The following is a 23,332-nucleotide window of genomic DNA, read 5'->3' as shown; positions in this document are numbered from 1 at the left end:
ACAACCTCTAACAAAGCTGTTTCTTTAGCTTCGGGCCCTTCATTGCATCCCACCTGAACCCACAAATCTGACTCGCTCTTTAACAAGCAACCAACACAACTCCTGTCCAAGGGCAGAATGAATTCAGAAACAAAATTCCTATACCTCTTGCCATGTTGCAGGTGAGAACGTGCACTGACTCTACCCATATTGGTTTCCCACCCTTGCCCACAGATGGTAGTCGTGTTCCACCCTCTCCAAAATACCACAACGTGTTCAGTTGTATCTAATTCTCTGTCCCTCTCCCCACAGAGACTGTCTGAAAATCCAGAGAGGTCAGCCTTCCGACAAGGCCATCTGGCTGTGTAGAAGTGCAGTGGTTGGGAGAAGTGGGTGGGATAAATTTAGAGATCTGCTTGCTTGCTTGTTTTTTCTCTCTCTCTCTCTCTGCTCTGCTGTCCTTCAGTGCTCTGTCACAGCAGCCCCCCCTGCGGCACGCTCCCCTGCTTCTCAAGGCTCACACTACTGGCAAGATCAAATACGCAAGAAAACTGGGATACTGCTGGTGGAAGAGGGTAAAGCAATAAAGGCAGGTTAATCCAGCAAACAAACAAAATAATTGGATAACACTCTGCCCTGGCTCACAGGAGAAGCAGTCTGCAGCATTTTGAAGAACCAGCGCTTGTCTGCAATACAACAGTAAAGAGGTACTTGTGCTTAATTGTGTGACCTTTTGGGATATTCCACTTCCTATGTGGGATTTATTGCGGCATATATATATATATATATAGATATATATATATATATATATATATATATATATATATATATATATATATAAAAATCAGGTGTACATTTGTCTATGTGTGTGTGTGCATGGGAGGGATCTGCTCTATGTGTTTATGCACTGTGAATATTTTTAAACTAAATGCAAATCAGTAAGTGTTAATTTACAAAAGGAAGGTTACTGTGACATGTATTAGACTGGTTTTATGTTTTTGTATCTTGAGTAATACAAGTTGTCTGTGACTTTAGGTGTGTGTTGCTGTGAAAGGTAATTTATGCTGAATTAGAACCAAAGTATGTTTATTTAAACATTAATATACTGGCTGGATTGAGATTATTTCAGGTGGTTTGAATCAGCTTTGTTTCATAGATGCAAGTTGTAATAGGGACCAAAGAAAAACCAGTGTGGAGTCAGACAGGTGCAACTTTGAGAGAAATCATCTTTCATTTGCAAAGGAAATCTGATGTCCGTTTTATCCCACGCATATTGGAGACTTCCATATCACCTTCGTATGTTTCATGTTTTCCATATTTCTTGAAAAACACTCTAATTTTGATGAAATTTGGTTAGAACTTTATTTTGGACAAGCGAGTATCTGCAGATACAATCTAGATAACTGTTATCCTATAGTTTGTTTTTTTCATGGTGCTAATAGATCTAGTTTTGTATTTACAGTTGTGATGGACGATGTGTGTTACTTACATATATGTTTTGAAAAGCAAAAGTACATTTTTCCCACACATTTACCAACAGCAACAGTTTCAAAGACTATGTTGTTGCTGCCAGCAGGAACTGCTTTATATCTTTTTGGTATTCTGTACTGTAGCTATGACTAAAGGAAAGCATTATTTATGCAGTGTGTTCTTTCCCTCACGCTGTGCTCTCTACTCTTCCAACTCCAACATGCTGCATATAGCGAGACATGCAGTAATGGTGTTTTATATCTTCCTATGGCTTGCACTGTAACTATTAGAGGTGAATTTATCAGTATATTGAGTACAGCCTCTCTCAGACTGCAGAGCAGTGACTAATTTGGGAAGCTCTCTTCTGATAGGTTTACAGACATTATCACTAGCACTACACTGACCTTTTACCTCTCAAGGCTGTGTTTAAATCTACTTTGGGTCACATGTCAACTGACTTTGATGCACTTCTCAGTGGACAGCAGTCAAAAACCTACAACAACTTTTGTTCCTTAGCAAATACTTCCAGTAAAGCACTTTGATATTCGTCAGTTCAAATCCCACAAGGAGATACTGATCCAAAAAAGTCCTATTGCAAATGCAAAATAATGCAAGTGTCAATGAGTATAACATATGTCAAGTCATATCTAAAATAATATTTTGTAATATTCAGCAGCAGTAATTGTGACCTTTTGAAATCTGAGTAACAGTAATAACCAGAATTTTAGACCAGAATGCAGAACAGAACTCGACAGCATTGCAGGAACCATTTTTGCAATTACTATTAATGGCACATCTTGCTGTTGAAAATGTAACTCCTGCTCATGCCAGCAGATGAAAATTCACAACAGAAGGGGAAAATTACTCATGAACATGCAAGTGATATGTAATTCACTGGAAGGGGTTCTCTTAACGCCCTCTTCCCCCATCCGAGAGAAATTACTTCCTTTTGGATCTCTATCAGGTATGTAGTTCTATAATCTATAGTACCGCATTGTGGGTCTACAGGGATTTCATGTACTTACTTGCTGTGTCTCAACAACACAGCTTCTGAGGAGATTGATGTCAGACAGTCATCAATATTCAATAAAGTTATCTCTTAGTCCACACGTGATACTTGTGGAAAGCAAAAGTTGTTTGTCATTGGAGTTGGTTGTCGTTTGTTGCAAATAAGATAATGCAGATATAGTGGACCGCTGAAGAAGTTGTTGTTGGACGTTGTTTCAGGGATCTACACCAAATAGAGATACTTAGACTGCAACAGAGGAGCTACAGCTGCATTGAACACATGTACAAAAACAATGGCATCCTCTGATCACACTACTTATCATGGCTTATCCCATACTTCCACTACCATGTAATAACTGCAACCTTAACAGTACATCTACCTATGAGTCATGACATACCATGTTGCTATTGATAACCATTGTGATGTCACAATAATCATTCTGCCTCAGTTTCTTATTCACGCATTACCTAAAAATAGAGAAAAAACGCAAGGATGGCCTGACTTCTCCTATGATGCAACTCTAATGGTATTTAACCCCTGATTAGCTCTTTAAACATTGCAGATAAGAACAACAAATCAGTATGAGTCTAGTGCCTGCTGTTGCTGTCTGGGTTGAGTCTGACCCTGGACTGACCTGGGTTTCGAGTCAGAGTTATGGGTCATTTTAAAGAGACAGGACAGATTTACCCATGTACTGTATGAAACTAATGAAAGAATGCTACACCACTGGTAATGTGAACGAATACTGTACAGCATATTGTGTAATCAGATGATCATTAAAGTGGAGACTTTGGTGTACCAAGGTTCTAAAAATCAAACAGTGCACAAAAGTCTATTTTAATTCTGTCTATTTTTTTTGAACTGCACGGTTATAAAAACAATATTAATTTCTGGAGAGCAGGCTTTATAGAAAGGCTGCACGCTTCTTAGAAGGAAGAGGCCAAAGGTGAAGCCCCCTGCTGGAATCCATATTTCTTGCGATACATACACCTATGTGGTTTGCTGTCAGCTGCTGTCTCATTCTGGGGGTCTGGGAAAGAGGATATGCTGTTAAAAGAAAGACTACAGATACAAGATGACAGCATTACATATCCTTTTCGACCCCAAACTGTCAGTTGTGCTTAAGGGTTAACTGTCTAAACAATGTCAGTGCCTCTAGACCAGATCACACAGACAGGGGAGATAATGCAGCATGTCATCTTTACTCAATGTCTTGGATTGGCTTTACTTTTGTTTTGACCGCTGTAAACCCAGGAGTCACATGTACAGTACATTATTCCTTCTGAATTTTATCAGGTGCCATTTTATTCACAATTCACACCCATTTATCTGCCACCCATTGTTGATAACAACCTAACTCGCAACACACCTACTGTAAAGTACATGTAATGTTATCTCACCATATCACAGCGCCATGTGGATGGACTCAAAGAAACAGGCCATACCACTCACTTGAATCACTGGATACAGTGATATTGTACTTATTACAATATTAATGACTGTCATCGACCAAAACCCACATTTACAGGCCTGGGAACATTGACAGGGGATCCAATATCTAAAACAATCAAAAGTGATAATGCATCAAATCCACTGTCAATGCTTACATTTGCTTGAGAATGATACAGCAAATTACAGGACTATAGTATTTATATCTATAGTACTATTGCAGATTTTCTGTTTTGCACATACTGTACCATGAAGTCTTTCTAAATGGTTCTGCTAAACTGTGATTGGGGAGTTGGTACTGTCAGGTCTGTTTTAATTCAGGTTTTCCAAAAGCTGGAATGTACACTAATCCAAAGTAGTAATACAGGTGGAAAAAGAAATAATCCTAGTCACAGTCAGGACTCAGTCTTCTGATCCTTTTACTTGTCTTCGATATCCTCACAACAAATTATTCTGAATTAGCATACTTTACAGTAAATATTATCACTTACAATAAGACAAGTATCTCCTGTGTTAATAAGGTCCTGTTTCTGTTACCTTAAGCAGGGTCGAGGCTTGTGTTGCACTGTAGGTACTGAACATAGATATTTACCCTAATTACTGTATCAGTGTTATCTTAGACAATATGTTTATGATAACATGTTTAAAGACTTTCTAACCAGGCTTTGAAGGCACCCATTTACTACATAAAGGTATAAATATGTATGGAAGTGTAACTTGGAAGATTCTCATTGAAAGCATTTGGAGCCAGATGTACTAAGTTTTTACACCAGGTGCATATTTTGCCACACTGTGACACAAAGAATACAGACGCATCCCGAGAACTCTAAAAAATTTTAATTTTGAAAAAACTCTCTCCCGAATCTGATTTCCTGAGACATAAAAGCATTAACTAAGATCTCTCCGGTAGTAGACTGGTTCTAGTATTACTGCTACTTGCCAATCTTAAGGAGCTTTCTTCACATTGCTTACACAACTCCACAGCACAGTTCTCATGCCATACTGTACAACAGCTATTTGCTTGAACACAGTATGTTGCTTGGTTCAGCCAAGTCAATTGCTAATCTAACCAAATCAAGTTCAACTCTCTACTGCCAGGAATCTGTGCCCATATACAGTACCTTATTTGTAATGCATTTTTGTTTATTTATTTATTTATTTATTAGTTTTTTTAAGTTTCCCAAAATGTTTTTTCCATGCAACTCCTGTAGCACCTAGATATATGTGACATATGGACAGACACAGTGCCTCCACATATCCCCAGATTTTAATAGTTTTAATAACTTGTTTTAAAGAATGTCCTAATAACTTAAGTGGTTCTCTGTATGTAAAAATGTAAGTCTTAATCTAAATAAGTTGACTTTAGTCTTTGGCTTTGAAAAGTAATGCAAGCACTGTAATTGACACAGAATGTACGTGCATTAGATGGATATATGATATAGGATGGGCCATCAATGCCAAATAAGGGGCAGTGTGTATTGTCTACTAAAATGTTATCAATCACAGGCATTTCACTGCAAAAATGCAGCAATTCCTCACTTTCAACTTGTGTTGTCTGGTTCATTTTAACTCTGGTACAGTACAAACAAAATACTGTTGTGTCTGACCTTCCGATTTCCCCTAGTCAGGTAAATCAGATATCACGCAGGGCCATTAGGAACACGGCAAGAGCACAAAGCCATTCCCCTCTTTAATCACTCCAAGCTAGATACATGAGCTGCTCATGAATCCTTTCAAAATATTCCCTTTCAAAGCCCTTGGCAAGCTGGATAAGATGGCTGCCATTCTGCTCTACTGCCTGTTACAGCCTCACTATCTAGTCTTGAGGATTAGGTTATGCTGGAGGAAAATGACCTTGTCTGACTTTGGACAGCAAGTTACCATGTCATTCAAAGTGTGTGTGTGTGCACAGGGCTGTGCCAATGGTAATTGGCAGCAAAGAGAATTCTTATTTAATTAAGGAAAATTATAACATCAGCTACCAAACTGCAAGTGTTCTAAGAAACACAGAAAGAAACTACAGTTGTGCTTGTCAACTTGGGTGAGCAAGTGTCTGTGTCAAATATTACAGGTCAAGGGATACTATTAACATATCAGTTTAACTCACAATATGCACAAAATAAGGGCTTGATTTGACTACAGCAAACCATCAGGTCCATGTACTGTACCTGTAAAGGGTCTGTGGCTTTGCCATATAGGTATCTTGTAGGTAAATGCAAAGACTCCTATTGCTTAGCAGTTTGATCCAGTCCTGTTTTTTCTGTGAGTTTAATAAGACTCACCTGAGCTCATTACCTGTACACCGTGGCTAATCAAGCTCGTAGTAAAACCTGGACTGGGTTAAGTTGCTATGCAATGGGAGTCTTATGTCCATCCATGGTAAATGTGACACATATGCCTTTCCCCAAAGGTAGCAGGGTCCGTTCAGATCAATACAGTTTCCTAACAGAATGCCACCCCCAAAACTCCCAGAAATTCTGTTCTGAGCCTCTGTCTTGCGCATTCGTCATATATGTACTATATGTACTATATATATATATATATATATATATATATATATATATATATATATATATATATATATATATATATATATATAATATATATATATATATATACACAAGACTTTGTTCTTGAGGTCACAAGATCAAAGAGAGGTTAGAGGGGCCACACTCCTACAAATCATGTCTGTGACTTTATAAAGTATGTATGTGCAGGAAGACATCGTCATTATTATGATAGCCTTATAGTTTAGGGTGATGTGTGAGTGGATGCCTATTAAGAAAATTGAATAGAAAGGAATACCCCTACAACTGGGTGCAATTAAACCTTCTTTCTAGAATGTATGAAACTGTATTAACTGCATATAGGGCTGACTTCATGAATATGATGTAGATACACTTCAAGAGCTCAATGAAGTACAGTGTCAAGTACGAGATGCTTAAAGATGAGTCACCCACATTCAGTTTATAATGTTTCACTAATGAAGCTGCGAAGCATTAATTAGTCAATCACCTGGATGGCAGAGCCCAGAATGATGTAATTGCCCTAGTAGAATAGGTATTACACAGAACAGGAGCAAAGCACCCAGAAAACCGCGGTCATTCTTCAATACAACGAAAAATCCATTGTAATAAGGTTTGTTTAAAAATGACATAACCCTTCATTATCCAAAAGATAATAACACGTTCTGACCTGTTCTGATCTATTCAGATAATAGGGATAACAGGAAATTGAAAAATACATTTGGGAACAAACTTACGGACTATTATGTATATGTGGATTGTTGATGGCCGAAGTTGTTTACAGGAGTTGATCACAGTTTTGTAGCGGGTCATACTATTGCTTAATTGTTTTTACTACAGTAACATAACTTTATCTAAAGATAAAGCAAGACCTAGTACTGTACCGGATTGCTTGTGACAGCACGTTGAAGGCAAGGTAGAGAATGTATGAAACCCATCCGCTCCCGCTGCATTCTGTGTTGATGCAAACAGTGGCAGACCACCACCAATGGGTGACTACATTTCAGATGAAGTGGGAAAGCCCACAGCTGGTGGCTGATACAGCCATTGCAAGTTGCTAGCATGAAGCACAACACTCATTTTAAATCATATCCCATTCTTCTGTTGCATTTGTTTTTTTTTAAATGGCTTTGTTGCATTCATTTTCCCTTAAAAAGGTAGATTTTAGAGCAAAGAATTGTGAATAAATGTGGGTTATTTAGCTTGATATAACATACAAATAAAGTATGTGTACATTAACTAGGTTCTTTCAAAACAGGCTCTACTTACTCAGCTAATTCTGCCCACTCAATAAATACATCACTCGCTCCATTTTAAACTCTCCTTAAATAGGCTCAGTCAATCAGTGACAGCGTGGCCTCAAGCAATATCCAAAGAGCCTTAGGTTCACATTGCTGCCCTGAGCTTTGATATTAGTACATGCGATACTCTGTGAAGCTCTGCTTAGAACTTAATTCCCTTTGCAGAACACACATTCTTTCCAAGAAGTCAATACAGTACTCTTGTTTATTGAAAGAACAACCCCCCACCCCCCTCTTCACAGTCTCCCAGGGAATACAGGACAAGACAAAGCAAACCCTGTAAGGTTTTTCAATGACCCGATGGTCCAATTCAGCTGTGTTTTCATTGGCCATGAAACCAATGACATTGGTCATGGAGCCTGGACTTTGTTCTATTGTATATTTTTAATATTAGAAAATGTTACAGTATGGTCAAGTCCACAATTACTTCAGAGCACAAAAATGCATGAACCAATTATTTGATTCCTTTCAGAAAGTTTGCCTTTTTCTGCTTCCACTTGTTTCTAAATATGGCTGTATATGTAAAGCTTGCTGCACATAATCCTACCAAATCTACTCTCCACAACCAACATAAATAACTCAAACAGGCCTACACTCTTCAGGCTTTCTATTTTTTGGGGAGGTGGACGGAAAGGTTTTTGAAAGTGTTGATAAGCCATCTTTGTTAAAATGACTTTATTTTCTACAATGACACAGGAGAAATCTACGACCTGTGGTACAGGAGATGTCCAGTTATTTTCCCACAATATGTAGGAGAGTCACTTCCTGTGCAACAGGTATTAGGACCCCACCTGACCTAGGGTCCTAATACTATACCTGTTGCATATGAACAGAGTCCACAATGTAGTGCTCAATAACTATCTACAGTAGATAAGGAATCTCCAAAAAAGCTGTCACGTACCAGTAATGGGAAATCGCTAGGGTTGTCCCCCAAAAAGGATGTGGAATGTTTCCAACAGAATTTGTCTCCTTTCTTCACACCTTGTTTGACTTATGGTAAATCTGTTCAGAGCTGGCCTTTCTTTGGTAGTGATTGTAAGCTGGATCTGACAGCAGCAGTTATCCTTCTAAAATGATTCCAAGCAATTGCTTTTGGACGTCTGGTTAGCTTTTTGGTTTCCCTATGGCTCTCTCCATTAACATGCCGTCAAACTGGGCTGCATCAGTGGGAGGTCAATCTTTCCTGCTGCCATATGCAATTTGCAAATCAGCAACATCTGATGAGACTCGGGGGTGTTCCCACACCTTTTTCCATACTACTGTACATTCAGTGTCAAAATAATAAGGCAAATTATTCTCAAGGCACCACTTTCCCTGTGAAATCAAATTGCTAATTTGAACTGCATACTTCCTCCGAAACGACATTCTTAGCTGTCACCGTGTGCTCATTCAATCCAAGCTCACTTCAAATGAAAGAGGTGACTATCCAACTATTATGTGATCTAAATGGCATTCCAGTTCTACTTATTTTTAGGGTTTTATAGTGTTGATCTTACTGAAGCATAGTACAGTGACACACTGGCTTGAATCCCAACGTCTGTACAGAAGGGAGAGCACACTATCCAACCCCGTTATGATTTACAATCAGTAGGTAGATCACTTGTAAGATAATCGCAAACTTTTAACTTCAGCATGCTGGACTGTTCATTGCAATGCCCATTTTTAGATCCCTGCTGTCAATTAAAGTAATAAGTGTCATTGGATGGGTTGTTAGTGGTTTAAGAGGCACAGAGTGGACTGTTTACTTGCAGCATAAAAACCTTGATGTATACATAATTTGCACAGCAGTGAATCTTCCTGTAACTGAGTAGGCCAATCTGGAAATTACACAGGCATACATGGGATACCCACAAAATGTTAAAGTCAGCTATAATGGATGGTAGACTCACTTTCCATTATATAAAAGCCCTCATCAACATGTACCCTGTATAGGCTGTATCTGCTTATAAAGTAAATACCATGCAACTGAACAATATCTGTAAGAAACACACACACACACTCACACACACACACACACACACTAGTTTTTACACATGGAGTTGAACAAAATGCTTTTTGTTGAGCCCCTTCTAGACTTCCTCTTGGCTTGAATCCCCTTTGCTTTGCAAGTGACAAGACAGACATAGCTGTGTGTTGATCAATCAACCAAAACAAGACTAACGTGAACACAGTTAAGTCAACTGATACAGACGGTTCAGTGACACTAAAAATGCAGCTAAACAGCAGGTAATCCCTGCACCTCAGTCTGCATGGAACTCCATTTAAGTGCATGAATTGAACCCATAAGGCTAGATTCTCAAAGCTATTAACTTCAAGTCTTCATTAGGACAATTTTTTTTTTTTTTTCTGTATGGAAACACCAATTAAACATATAAAATGAATAAGAAATAACTTAATACTTCATTCAAGCAACTAGAATTAAAAGTCTAGGTGTTTATTTCTGGTTTTGTAACTTTAGTTTCTCCTTTCTGAAAAAAAAAAAAGTGCTAGTGACGAATTGGAGTACATAGCTTTGAGAATTTAGCCCATAGAGTCACGTGGTTTAAAATGTAAGATATAATTATTACATTACAAGGGGCTATTTTTCTAAAGACAGGGTTTTCAAAATAAGCCTGCGACCGGTACGATCCACCACCTATTATATTTGCACTGGCTACTTTTCTTAAAATAAATAAATAAATAAATAAATACTAAGAAATTTGAGTTTTATCATTCAGTCAATTTTTTGTCATGTTATTGTACTGTAATGTGATACATAGTACATAATTGCTACACATATGCACCTTAAAAAAAAAAATAAAAAAAATAAAAAATAAAAGGCTTATTCCTTTGTTGTGATGTTGTAAAAATGTGTGCCCAGGTGCTATTAGAGATATTGGGGGTTCATGTACAGCGCCTGTATGGCTTTAAGAAGAAAGGCATGATGGGATATCAGCTGATCCCTTGTCAGCAGATAATGCTGGAGTGCAGAGAGGTTCTGTATTAACACCAGCAGAATAAAATAACCCCAGTTTCATACAACAATGGTGACCAAATATGCGCGAGTACTGTTGTGTAAAAAAATTGAAATGAACAACTGCATTCAAGAAATGTAGAAAAACTAAAATAAAAATACACTTAAGGCTTGTGTGTTGCACACATGCCACCAAAAATTATTTTAATGAAGGGCTGTAATGCAGCAAACAACTCAATAATTAAGCAAAAAAGAAGTGAAAAGGTTGCCGTACCAAGCTGTGAACTCTAACAAACAAACGTTATCTTTCGGCAGTAATATTATAGAGGACCTGCATAATGTTTTGTGTCCCATGAACATTTTTTTTTTTTTTTTTTTTTTTGTCTGTTGGCTCTTCTTTAGCAGATGCAACATTGTTTACCGTCAGGAGTTTAAGGTTTTAATTGCACAGCAGGTTCCCTAGTTATAGTGCCTATAGAAAGTCTACACCCCCTTTCAAAATGTTCATCTTTTGTTGCCTTATAACCTGGAATTAAAATGCATTAAAGTATATATTTTTTCCATTTATCTACACATCCTACCCCACAACTTCCAAGTGAAAAAAATATTCTAGAAATTTGTAGAAAATTAATTAAAAATAAAAACTGAAATAACTTGGTTGGATAAGTGTCCACCCCCCTTGTAATAGCAATCCAAAATTAGCTCAGGTGTAACCAATCGCCTTCAAAATCACACACCAAGTTAAGTGGCCTCCACCTGTATTAAATGGTAGTGATTCACACGATTTCTGGATAAATTCAGCAGTTCCTGTAGGTTCCCTCTGCTGGGTAGTGCATTTCAAAGCAAAGACTCAACCATGAGCAACAAAGTGCTTTCAAAAGAGCTCCAGGACAAAGTTGTTAAAAGGCACAGATCAGGGGATGGATATAAAAAAATATGAAAGGCCTTGAATATCCCTTGGAGCACGGTCAAGACAATTATTAAGAAGTGGAAGGTGTATGGCACCACCAAGACCCTGCCTAGATCAGGCCGTCCCTCTAAACTGGATGACCGAGCAAGGAGGAGACTGATCAGAGAGGCTACCAAACCAAAACCTTTGAAATCCATCCACATACCAAAGTCTGTTCCAACTGCCTAAAGCCAAATACACTAAAGATTTCTCAACCTTAATTACAGGCGTCTCTCCTACACACTCCTGTCCTAAACTAGCCTTTACAATATTTTGCCTTGCTAATCACCATGACAGGGCACTAACAAACTATCTATCTCTCCATCCACGGTGGTAGTCCCTCCTCCCAGACAGACTTGAGGCATATTGCAGGTGGGTAGGACAGTGTAGGGCTGATCATCACTGCTGTCTGCCTTGTACCTTATCTGCTCTGTGGATAAAAAGAGGACTACAGTCTTCTAACATTCCAGTTAAGTGCATACACTGTAAAACAGGATGGACTAGTTACTTAGAACTAAGTTTAATGAGTAATCAAAAATTGTTAAGTTGAAATACTGCATGGTACTGTCTCGACATATACTGCCCCTAAAATAAAGCTGTTATTAGCACCAACAACCACATCAATCAGTGGTCCATCTGTCTGACCTTTTAGGAGACAGGGTAATTAGCAAACAGCCACCCTTTTTAATGCTTATCTGTACATGGCTAATGAGACTCTGAAGACTTGTATTGCAGACCAACAACTTGCATGGATGAAGCTTATTTTCTGCCTGAATTGGCATGGTCTATATTGGGATTTAACTCTCGTTCCAACACCCGCACATCAATGTATTACATTCTACAGTATATGCAAGATTAAATTCCAAGCGATGTAAGGACTGACACAGTGTGTTTCTGAAGAATCACCAGGTCACTTTAGGTCAAAGAGAGAGTCTGGCACAGACTGGTCCATGCGACCCTTCCATTAGGCAAAATGTATAAATTGACATTGACAGCAAACTTCAGACCTCAGGCAGCCATCAGCAAGCTTTGAAGTCAAACTCTAAAATAAAGGTAATGTGCCTCTGCCATTCACTAAGCAATGGATACAAAGGTCATAGCTGAGGTAACAGAGCAGAGGCATTTTACAGCTGCAGGGAGAGATTAAGACTGCGTCCTGTGTTATGAACACAGAATGTTAATATGCCAGATTTTTTTTCCCTTCACAAGATAACAGCAGCTGTGAAACTGGGTAGGAGGCCTAGCTTCGATAGAAAGGATGCCCTAAGGCCAGTAGAAAGCAGAGTAAAAATCAAGTAAAAAAATAAATAAATAAAAAAGATGTTGACTAAACTAAACATAGTTTGAGATTAGAGTTTTTTGAAAGAGAAATAGTCATCACAAGCATATTACTGAATATACTCAACAGCACATTACAATGCAGCAGTGCCATCTGCTGGCTGCACTGAAAAAGTGTTACATTATCTTCAACAGCAATTCACTGCAAATCTTTTAGCATCTGAAAAATGCATACGGGGAAGAGATGTTGTGTAATTAAATCAGAATGGGCTTATTAGTTATTCGTTTAGTCACCAACAAATACAATCAGAGAACAGCACTGTCTATGCAAGAGGGTTTATATTAAGAAGCTGTGACACAAACCACACAGGTCTGATGCTTCTATTTTAAGCAGCATCAAACACGTCATGAAGTTAACCAAGCTTCAGATTCTTCCATGAGGAGAATTCCTCTGTGTGTGTGTGCTGCTGCTGGGCTTGCTCAACTGCACAAACTCCTCCCCCAGTTTTGAACTCCGGATTCAGGGCCTGTGCTCATCATCTTCCATTATTTAGACTAGTGCTTAAAAAATGGCCTTCACAGGTCAAAACTGATGCCCTTGGTTTACAAAGCAAGCAAGTTCCAGAACTCATTTAAAATTAAATATATATAGTATGCTACTACTTCACACACCAGGAATCTCATATACACATGCTTTATGAGACATCTTGGCCAGTGAAACATTTCTTTAGTTGGCCTGTTAGGATTCTCTAGGATTTTCCTTCACTAAAGCGTCGTTGGTTTGATGTTTGCCTTCCCTACCGCCTATCAATAAAAGAAAACAAAGTTCAGATCTTGATTTTTTGATTGCTTGTTTTGTTTTACCACAAACAAGTAAGTAAAAGTAAAACTGGCCATCACAGGCATTGTCAATAAAGCAATAATGGCTTAAGTTCCTCAAGCTTCTTAATTTGCAGTAGCTGATTTATCCATCTACCTCATGTTCCGCACCTCTCCAGTGATCTTTGATTGAGGTCTGGTATTTCCATACCACTTTTGAATAATTCAAACCATAGGGTAACATGCCATTTTAACAAGCCTGAGGTACATGAACAACACTTTAATATTTTGTTTACATACAAAATAAAAGAAGTGCTGGCATCGGTGCAATCATAACTATAAAAGACATGGCAATGAAAGATGTCAATAAAGACAATACTGCAACTACAGACTATAGTGTAGTTTGCAGTTGGTAGCTCACGTTTATTTTCCTTAACCCACAAATTCCTTATTTACTACTTTTATTCATACTGTACATCAGATGTGTCGATGAGAAGGTAGTGTTATATTATGGGGGAAAGTTATTAATTGGACACCAACTTATAAACATAGTAAGTGGGCAATTTGTGGGTTTAGGAAAATAACAATTCTCTTAACCACTGTAAAGTTCAATCTAAGCAGTTTTGGGGTTAATTCACAGTAAATATAAAAAACATTCCCAGCTAGACCTGTACTTTACTGTGGGCCATGCTGAGGTCACTACCAGGCCCCCAAGTTCATGGTAGGAAAGAACAGTGCTGTAAACAATACGAGCCCTTGAGCAGAGGTAATTCAAATCCGGGGCTGGTGGTGGTGGGGGGGAGTCATTAGTGCAGCTGTATACTTAACATACAGATGCACTAATCACTTTAAATACAGTATCTGGGTTGTTTCATTAAAGTTTAAGACATTTAACTGTACCAGAGGAATGATGTATGTGTAATTTAAAAACCTGGTGCTGCTAATTTAGTCTAATTTCTGCAATCCTGCTCTGCTTCAATTAGGTTATAAACTTATAGCCTACCGGTTACATAAATGCCACACTGTTAGTGGAACACAATTAAGCTTCCAAAAATAACAGCCATGGGCACTGCAATAAACTTTTTAAAATCTACTTTAAGAGACACATTTACACAGAAGAAAGCTCTGCTTTAATAAAACAAAACAAAGCGTCTGGTGTACACTGCTGATTAATGAGAAATTGATTGGAATATGATCAAGGAATCACAAAAGGGCAAGTAACCTCAACTTTAGGAGAACAGACTGACACACAGACACAATTTGGGGTTTATGTTGCACACTTTACATTAGAGTACTGTATCAGGATTTTGGTTAAGCTTTGCTGTTCAGTTTAATGTGACAGAAGAGGACAGCTGTTTCCACAGCAACAAAGTGTTATGCCAGTATTATCTCTACAGATACAGTAATATAAGATCAGCCACAGGCTCTTTTATCTTTACGGCCTTCCTGGAAAATGTAGTAGGGAGCCAAATATAAATGGACAGAGCCCAAAAAAACACGGAAATTTATTAAACGCAATGGTTGCCAAACACAGAACCCATGACAAACTATCATTTTAATTTTAATTTGTATTTATTTTTTGGTCAGCATCTGTTGTGTCAACAAACTTTCACATAATTGTACTCTTTGCACAGGAATATAAAACTCATTTTAGTCAACTACACCTCCAACAAGATTTTGTCATACTGTGGACTGACAGCCTCTCAACAGGTCAATTCCTGGCTGCAGGGGTACTTTCAGCAGAATTAGTAAATGTGCAGTATTTCCTCAATTTACTTTTTTTTTTCCTAAAATAAACTAATAATAATAATAATAATAATAATAATAATAAATAATAATAATAATAATAATAATAATAATAATAATAAAAAAACTATGATTTATTACATCACATCTATAGCCCAAACACCTGGGAACAGAACAGCAAAATCAAAGCAGCATACAGGTTAAAAAGTTACAAATGAAAATGCTTGGAAGTAACGGAGATGCGCTTTCACAGTCAGTTTTGAAAGACTTACTAATTCTGTTTAAGTAACAGTGTGTCATACACATTTATTTTTAATGTATATACTTTGTGCTTTATTCACTGTAAATAACTGCCATTGTAATGTTTTAAAATGTTCAAATCCTGTATTTTACATACATAGTATACCTTTTATGCTAGTTCTATAACATTAGATGCTTTTGTTTCCTGGTGAAAACATTTTCACTGGAATGAACAGTGAATCTGGACCACTGTAAAATGCTGGAAGATGATATTTAACACTACAGTATATCTAGGAAATAATGAACAGTCAAAGGAATCTGTTCACTTAATCCTCATCCCCTTAGTGCGTACTACCACCCCCAAGATATGTGCACATTTCTCTCAAGAGTCTCTCAAGGATCATATCCTCTTCCAACAGCCTGGACTGTGCTTAAACAGAACCCTTGTTATCTGAGCTTGACAAATACTTTAGGAGGTTGGCAAGACACATTCATTCCTGAGACTTTAACAATTGCCATTGTGTTATGTTACAGAAAATACATTTGTTCTCCCTTAGGTCTAGACGAGAGAAAAATTGGCTTCAGACAACGTTTTGAAAAAATGGTTAAGCCACTTTCTGCCTCCTATCTGATCTGACTGTTTCACTGAATATGAGTTCCAGCTTTCAGGATAAAGGCATGAAGTGACCCAAGAGATTACTTGAAAAATGTAAGAGTTGGTTGTTCCTGTACTGTAGAGAAATTTTTGACAACTGGTTCCCAGTGATTTTTTCTTCCGAGAAAATAGATGACCCAGGCAAAATTATGTTGCACTTGCAACCACAAGATTCCTTCATGTTAATTAAATAGTCATCTGGCTAGTAGTTTAAGCCATTACTATAGCATATTTATAAGCTTCATGTGTCTGAGATCAAAGTAAAACCTTGTATGGTAATAACGGTTATGCAAAGGGAATTTTACAGTAGTTACAGCCCTGAATAAACACCTGATGGACAGACATACCATGATCTCCATTCAAAGCATGATGAATAACTTCTTGTAACAAATGTACATGCAACATTCAGGGGACCTGAGACAGTCTTCATTAGCTCAATCAATCCCAAGCCAAAGCCCATAAATAAGGAAGGCCATACTAATCTAGATTGTAAAACCCTCCAGAATCCGTGCTGAGGAATGTGCATATCAACTTTAACCAGTTCGCTAGATATATGTCAAAAATGTAAGCGTGACATTACCCCCTTGCATCTTCCTTGGGGGATAATATAATGACCTACAAGGAGCAGCTTTCCAAGCAGGTCAAGTCTGGTCACACAGGCTGCTACTGTACCTACGATACTAAGTATTCAACACCGGCAGTGTCTACCACCTAGTCAAAAAGACATTATGGTCTCATGAGCTAACCTTCTCCAATTACTGGGGTTTGGTTTCCTGCCTCATCAGAGCTCTATTAGTTAAGAACAACTATTAGCAGAGCTGTCCTCCCATGGGATAATTTATCACGGAAATGACACTCGGTTACAGTTCGTATTACTGCTGGGACTTTAACTGGGCTTTGAGATGCAGATGAGAGCAAGGAAACCACACAAGGACATGGACGTGCAGCTGTGCATTTTCTTGAAGCAATAATGATATCCTGTGAAGTGGGAACAAATTAGTTGATTTGATATTTTCACACCCAGCGACAATGCAGATGAAGTGAAAAGGTCAAGGGATGTTTTAAATATATACACTTGAGTATGAATAGTGAGAGTGCCAAAGAGACAGACTGACAAAGATACTAAACATTTCCATTGGCACGCTTTCACAGAACTGTAGTTGCACAGTACACACAGAAACGTGCTTTAGTGCTTTGGCATTGCGTTTCTCTTGAAATTCTGCAGTATTTAAAGTGTACAATTCTATTCATGCTGTAGGTGTTACCAGATAAATATATTGCCACAGTCAAGGAAAATAAAATGATCTAAATCAACTGTTTATGTTTTATTATCGTACTGATACCATCATAATAACTCAATACATAAAACTAAAACTATTAAAAGATCTAAACAAACTCTCTACCCTTATTTAAAAAATGTTGCTTTCCTGTTTAATCCAATATGATAACTTTAGTCATACCTCATGGTTAAATTACATACAGTATATGAATACAATATATGCACAAAGAAATCAGTTCTGAGAAGGACTGGTTGATGTGCAGCTGATTAAACATGTAATGCAGTTACCACCTTTCATCTAGATAGGCAGTCTTAGTCAAAGCATAGATCTTTACAAGCACAAATAAATCTGATGACGCTGCTGATCCAACTGGAATTTATTTGCACCTCAGTTTGAAGCATCAGAGAGTGAGTTCCAATTGCATCAGTGGCTTTATTACGTCGTGTAACAATTTTTTTGTTAAACCGGTAGTTGAGTCAAGTTATTTTGTTGTTGCTAGACACAGTTTAAGGAAGTCTGCAACACTTTGGTCCCAAGATAATTAAGGGAAAGAAATACTGTCTGTAACATAAAGAGGCTAACAAATTACTAAAATGTGTATTTGCAATGATACAGTATAACCACATGTCAACGACAGGCATAGCAACCAATACTTTGCAAATAGGAAGCAAAAGTAAAAATTACAACTCTCCAATATTGTAGCCCACAAGAAACACATGTCTTAATCTCTGAATCTCAGTTCAGCAGCAGCAATTTAAAAGAGAAAAAAATCATCAGCATCAAATTATTGACTCAAGGCCATTAAGAACCAGTTATTTACAACTTTAGCCGAGTGGCCTGAGGTTTTCAGTGGCGAGGACGGTTTTATGTTCCACTTGACAAGATGTATCCAGCAGCTGCTGACCAGATAAAACACTAAAACAAGCATTCAACCGCCCCATTGAATCTGCCAACACATTTCCGTAAATGCTAGATTATTTCCCATGGGATTGGTGGAAGCTGGGTCCTGTACTGCAGTGGTTCTTTCGATATATAGTAATAAAAAATAAAGGAGATGTGGAAACCGCAGCCAGGGCAGCTGAATTGGAACAGCATGGTGTATATGGAGAAGCTGAGCTGCAGTTGTCATAGCAAATCACTGCCTTTAAAAAACATAATGTGTCACTTCTCAGGATCTCTGTCAAACTGTGGTAATAATGGAATAGGGGGGTCATTACAGATTAGCCTAAAGGCAAAAGCCATATTTTGATAGCACTTGAAGTTTATGGCTATGACATAGGTTTCCTCAGCCATTATAACGTGTTTTTTTTTTTTTAGACCCATGTTAAAACAAAGAGAAAATTACAACAGAACTTCTGGCTTGCATTGTCTTCATGCAACTATAAACAGTTGCTGTTTATTATTTATTTATTCTAATTATTTCTACAGGCAAGTACAATGATATGCAATACTGTATCTGTTTATGTTATGCAATAATGACAACTACTGGGGGGGGAATTTATATCACTGGCTATATAACCAAAAATGTCACTTTTTCTATATACTAGAGTGTAGTTTTCATGTATCATAACTCACAACCTACATAAATACCAATACGTGTTTCTTGCAACTGCCAGCAAAAGCTAATGTTTTACTGCATTATATTGCAATGTATGAGGTGCATACTATATTCTGACAATGTATGGAATATAAAGATTCTCATTACAGCCACAGCTAGATTGTCCAGTGCCGGCTGCGGTTCGATTCACTAGTAATAATATATCCGTTACCTATTACATAAGAAACTAGAGATGCTGTTATAGCCTCAGTCCCCTCACTATCATGCATGTGCTACTCCTTTAAAAACACTACAGTTACTGAACGGAGCGTTCGAGGGTAAACACTGGGAAATACCGTCATTAAAGAAAACACTAATGTGACTGGTATGAGCCACGACTCTTTCAACATATGCAAATGCATATGTCAAAGTTTGCAGCCATGCTATTATGGGGCCCAAGAACACTGAGCAATGGTATTCACAACCTTACCCACCTGCTATGGGACACAGCACAACATCTAAGAAATGAGCATCACTAGCACTTGGTTTAAGAACTTACAACCAGATTAGTACTGTATTTACTAGGTACAATGTAATTTCTTTCTTATCATCACATAATATAAAACATGCTCAGGGCAAAAGCAGACTTGAGTCAGGTTAAGGAGTGCTACAGCAGGGAAGAGAATTAACAGGATGCACAAGGGGTCATAAATACTGAAAAGGGTGGATCAATAACCTTTATAAAATGGCAAGGGTTACCTAAAGCCAACACAACATTTCCTCGCACGTTTGTTACACACTGTGACAGCTTTCTTTGTTTTTACGATCTATTAATGCATCCGAAACCATTATAATGCCTCGAGTTATTATGATAGATAATATATGGAGTGAAACTTCATACAAATGGGAACATAGCGTGAGGGCCTACTTGAAATATGCTGAAGTGCTTATTACCTACCCTGTAAAAGTATGTTTTTTGTGGATATAAAAAAAAAAAAAGAAATACTCTCTCTCAAAGGGCCTTATTTGGGATAAAATGCAACTGCAACGTCCACATTGAGCTTTTACAGTGGTAGCCCTCTTTTCAGGATCTATTTCAAGCCTTGAAATTGAGCGATACAAAACCAACTAACAATGCTGTTGTCTTTGTGCATTAACACATTGGCATTAAAACAGGAACTCATTCAGGATTCACACAAACACACACAGAGTACAGTGGTGCCCATAAGTATTGACACACTTCTCTTTTCAATGCAACGTGCACTAATGCACATTGATATTATGTATATGAACATTCTGTAATTTCTTTTAATGAGGTTTTTGAGTTCTAAGCAACACCATGTAAATATATTTCTTCTTTGTATTTTTCTAACATTCTTTTGACTTTTCTAGCATATTGTTCCAGTTTTGAAAATTACAGATTCCCTTAATTGTATGTCTTACTTCACCCTGCAGGAATATTTCCATTAGTTTTATATTGCCTCAAGGTCCTAGTCCAATGAAAAAATTGGGTCCCATTTTTTAACCTTTAACTTGTTTTGAGAGGATGACTGCCATCCACAGTGTGTTGTTACACATATATACATTTTTTTTATACATGTATCATGTGTGCCTAAATGCCCGCTAGTAGCCATGGCACTATAGTGGGTATCTAGACACAGTGTGGTATTGCCTGCAGACCCTTCCACGTTATTGTTAGAGCACACAAATGACAATTGAATGTAGACTCTCATCCTAATAAACAGTATTTAAGCTTAATATAATACCAAAATCATTTTTTGGGGTAAAACGTGTACTTTACTGTGAGTGGCAATACTCTGCTATGACCAAATGATAGTTAGCAGGGGGGAAATGCAGGTGTAACCACAATGTGACCCAAAGGGTTCAGACTATATGCAATCCATGCATTTGGTCATTACAGTCATTAATAAGTACTACCCCAAAGTAATCATGTAGATTGTGTTTTGTCTGGAACAAGGCATCGGTGCAGTGCTTGTGTAGATTTAATATAGTATGAAACAGAGCTGCCAGGGCATATTAGGAATGATAATATTTTATAGTTTGTTTTAATTAAATTACTTTTCAACTTTCTCATGAACCTTTCTCAGTAATTTACAGAGCAGGCTGCAGTACATGGTTTCTTGACTGCGGATCATCAAACCTGGTTCATATCGGTCACTGCAGAGAACAATAAGGTGAAGCAGGACAATGCAAGACTTGATTTTAGGGAGACTGGCTTTTACATGAGGAGACAGCTTTCTTTTGCAAGCTGAACTCCTAAACTAGATGTCTGGCACAGTCTGGAGTTCAGAAGTGCGTCACATTGAACACGTGTGGCATGACAATGTTAATCTACTAAGACAGGTAGCTAGGTGTTCATGTACACACTGCAACAGTTCATTTAAACTGCCACACGGTCACACAAAAGATACCGTACTTGGAAAAGGAATTTCTTTTTTAATGCAATATTAACTGATACCAAGATCAGGCGTGCGATAGGTTGGGGTGGCTTTATTATCAAATCTGTTGAATGTAAACTACAACTTGATATATTTAGAGCATCAGCAATGCGAGTAAAGTCATATAATAAATGGAGTGTATTATGTCTACAATACTTTTACCAGTCTACAATACCAGTCTCCACAATCGTGAATCATCAGGCTGCCTTACTGTCATAATTTCAGCAGTGCAACTTTATAACTTGGATATTGCTTTAAGAATCCACCAGCCTGTCGAGCTCAAAATAGCTGCAGACCAACATCCAAAAAAAGTGATTGTTCAACCTTGATTCCAAGTTATTTCACAGTTATTGACTGGCTTGGGACCTCCCCTCACAGCTCTGCAAGAGCACTGTAATTCTGACCTTTGGGAACCTTTTAAAAGTTTACCGTAATAAAAGCATAGCAAAGTGTAATAAAGCATATGGACATATGGAAGTATTGGTACCATAAGCATTGTAAAGCACATAAAAAAAAAAACATGGCAAACCATGGTAAATTATGGTAAATGCATAGTATAGGCATAGGAAAACCATGAGAAAATTACTGAGGGGGGTCCCAAGTGGCACACACAATCTCTATAGAACAAAAAAGTTTATATTTTGTCATCTGAATTTCAGAACATAAGGGGCTGAGGTCACCCACAAACAGAACCCTAGTACTTCTTTCACATTTTTCAGAGCTGACATTTTGAGGCTAGCTTCCAGAAACCTCCTATTAAAATCATATGCCTTTGGAGAAAACGGATGTTTCATTTCATGCCATTTACGTAATGTTACCTCCTGACACTGTGCACAAGGTTAGAATAAAATTAACCTGATAACACAGTAGTTAAAAAGAATGGATTTTTTCTTGGTTATATATAAATAAATTGGGATACGTGTTCACTTAAAAACCAGTGTTCTGATTGCTGCTAACCAATTTGGCAAGAGAGAAATAAAAGAGAGAAATAAAACACCAAGATAGTAACTTGAATATTTTAACCAACTATATATAAAAAAAAAACAGAATGTAAATTGTATAAAATTACATTAGGCCTGTTTGTCAAAACATATGCATTTGAACTGATGTTAACTGTGTTTAGTTGTTGTTTTACCAAACAAACAATGAAAGACAATTTTAAAAACCCTTTTCACATTCCTCCAACATTTTGGCAAATCACGTCATGACTAGCATGATGTTGCCAGCAGGTGAAACAAACCTATGCTGGGTAAAAAGCTTGTATAAATGTACAAAATATGCCCAGATTATAATATTAAGAGAAATCTATCATTTTACCTAACTTTGTCATTTACCTAGAAAGAAAAAAAAGAAAGAAAATTATACATTAGATGTGTTACTAGTTTAGTTTACAAATTTAAACACTACCCAAATGTTGTAGGATTTTGTCTAAATGTTTAAAATTTATCAGAAATATGTATGTGCAATATGTTGGCCCGAGTGTTCATATGGTACTAACTATACAATTTCAAGTCATTTTAAATGTAATATTCACAATTGTTTTTAGTCTGCCTATTCTATATGCAGTACACACGAGTGTTGTACACATATAGTCTTATACAAATTAATATAGTAATCATTTGTTTTAAAATCTAATGCAGTGCTTATGAGTGGTTACCGACATTTCAACTAGGTCGTAACAAA

General features: G+C 37.4%; 1 protein-coding gene across 5 annotated transcripts in view; it reads left to right on the top strand.

Moving 5' to 3' along the window:
- Positions 1 to 415: 415 nt before the first annotated feature.
- Positions 416 to 23,332, top strand: part of LOC121320830 (filamin A-interacting protein 1-like) — a 92,379-nt gene continuing 69,462 nt past the window's right edge. For 3 of the 5 annotated variants that reach the window (XM_041259508.1, XM_041259507.1, XM_041259510.1), the window contains exon 1: positions 416 to 686. The gene's annotated coding sequence lies outside the window, so the exon portion shown is untranslated. The remainder of the gene's footprint in view (positions 687 to 23,332) is intronic. The other 2 variants (XM_041259512.1, XM_041259511.1) reach the window with 2 other exon arrangements.

The sequence above is a fragment of the Polyodon spathula genome, chromosome 9, assembly GCF_017654505.1.
Source record: "Polyodon spathula isolate WHYD16114869_AA chromosome 9, ASM1765450v1, whole genome shotgun sequence".
Lineage (NCBI taxonomy): Eukaryota > Metazoa > Chordata > Actinopteri > Acipenseriformes > Polyodontidae > Polyodon > Polyodon spathula.
This window is presented reverse-complemented; position numbering and strand designations above follow the sequence as displayed.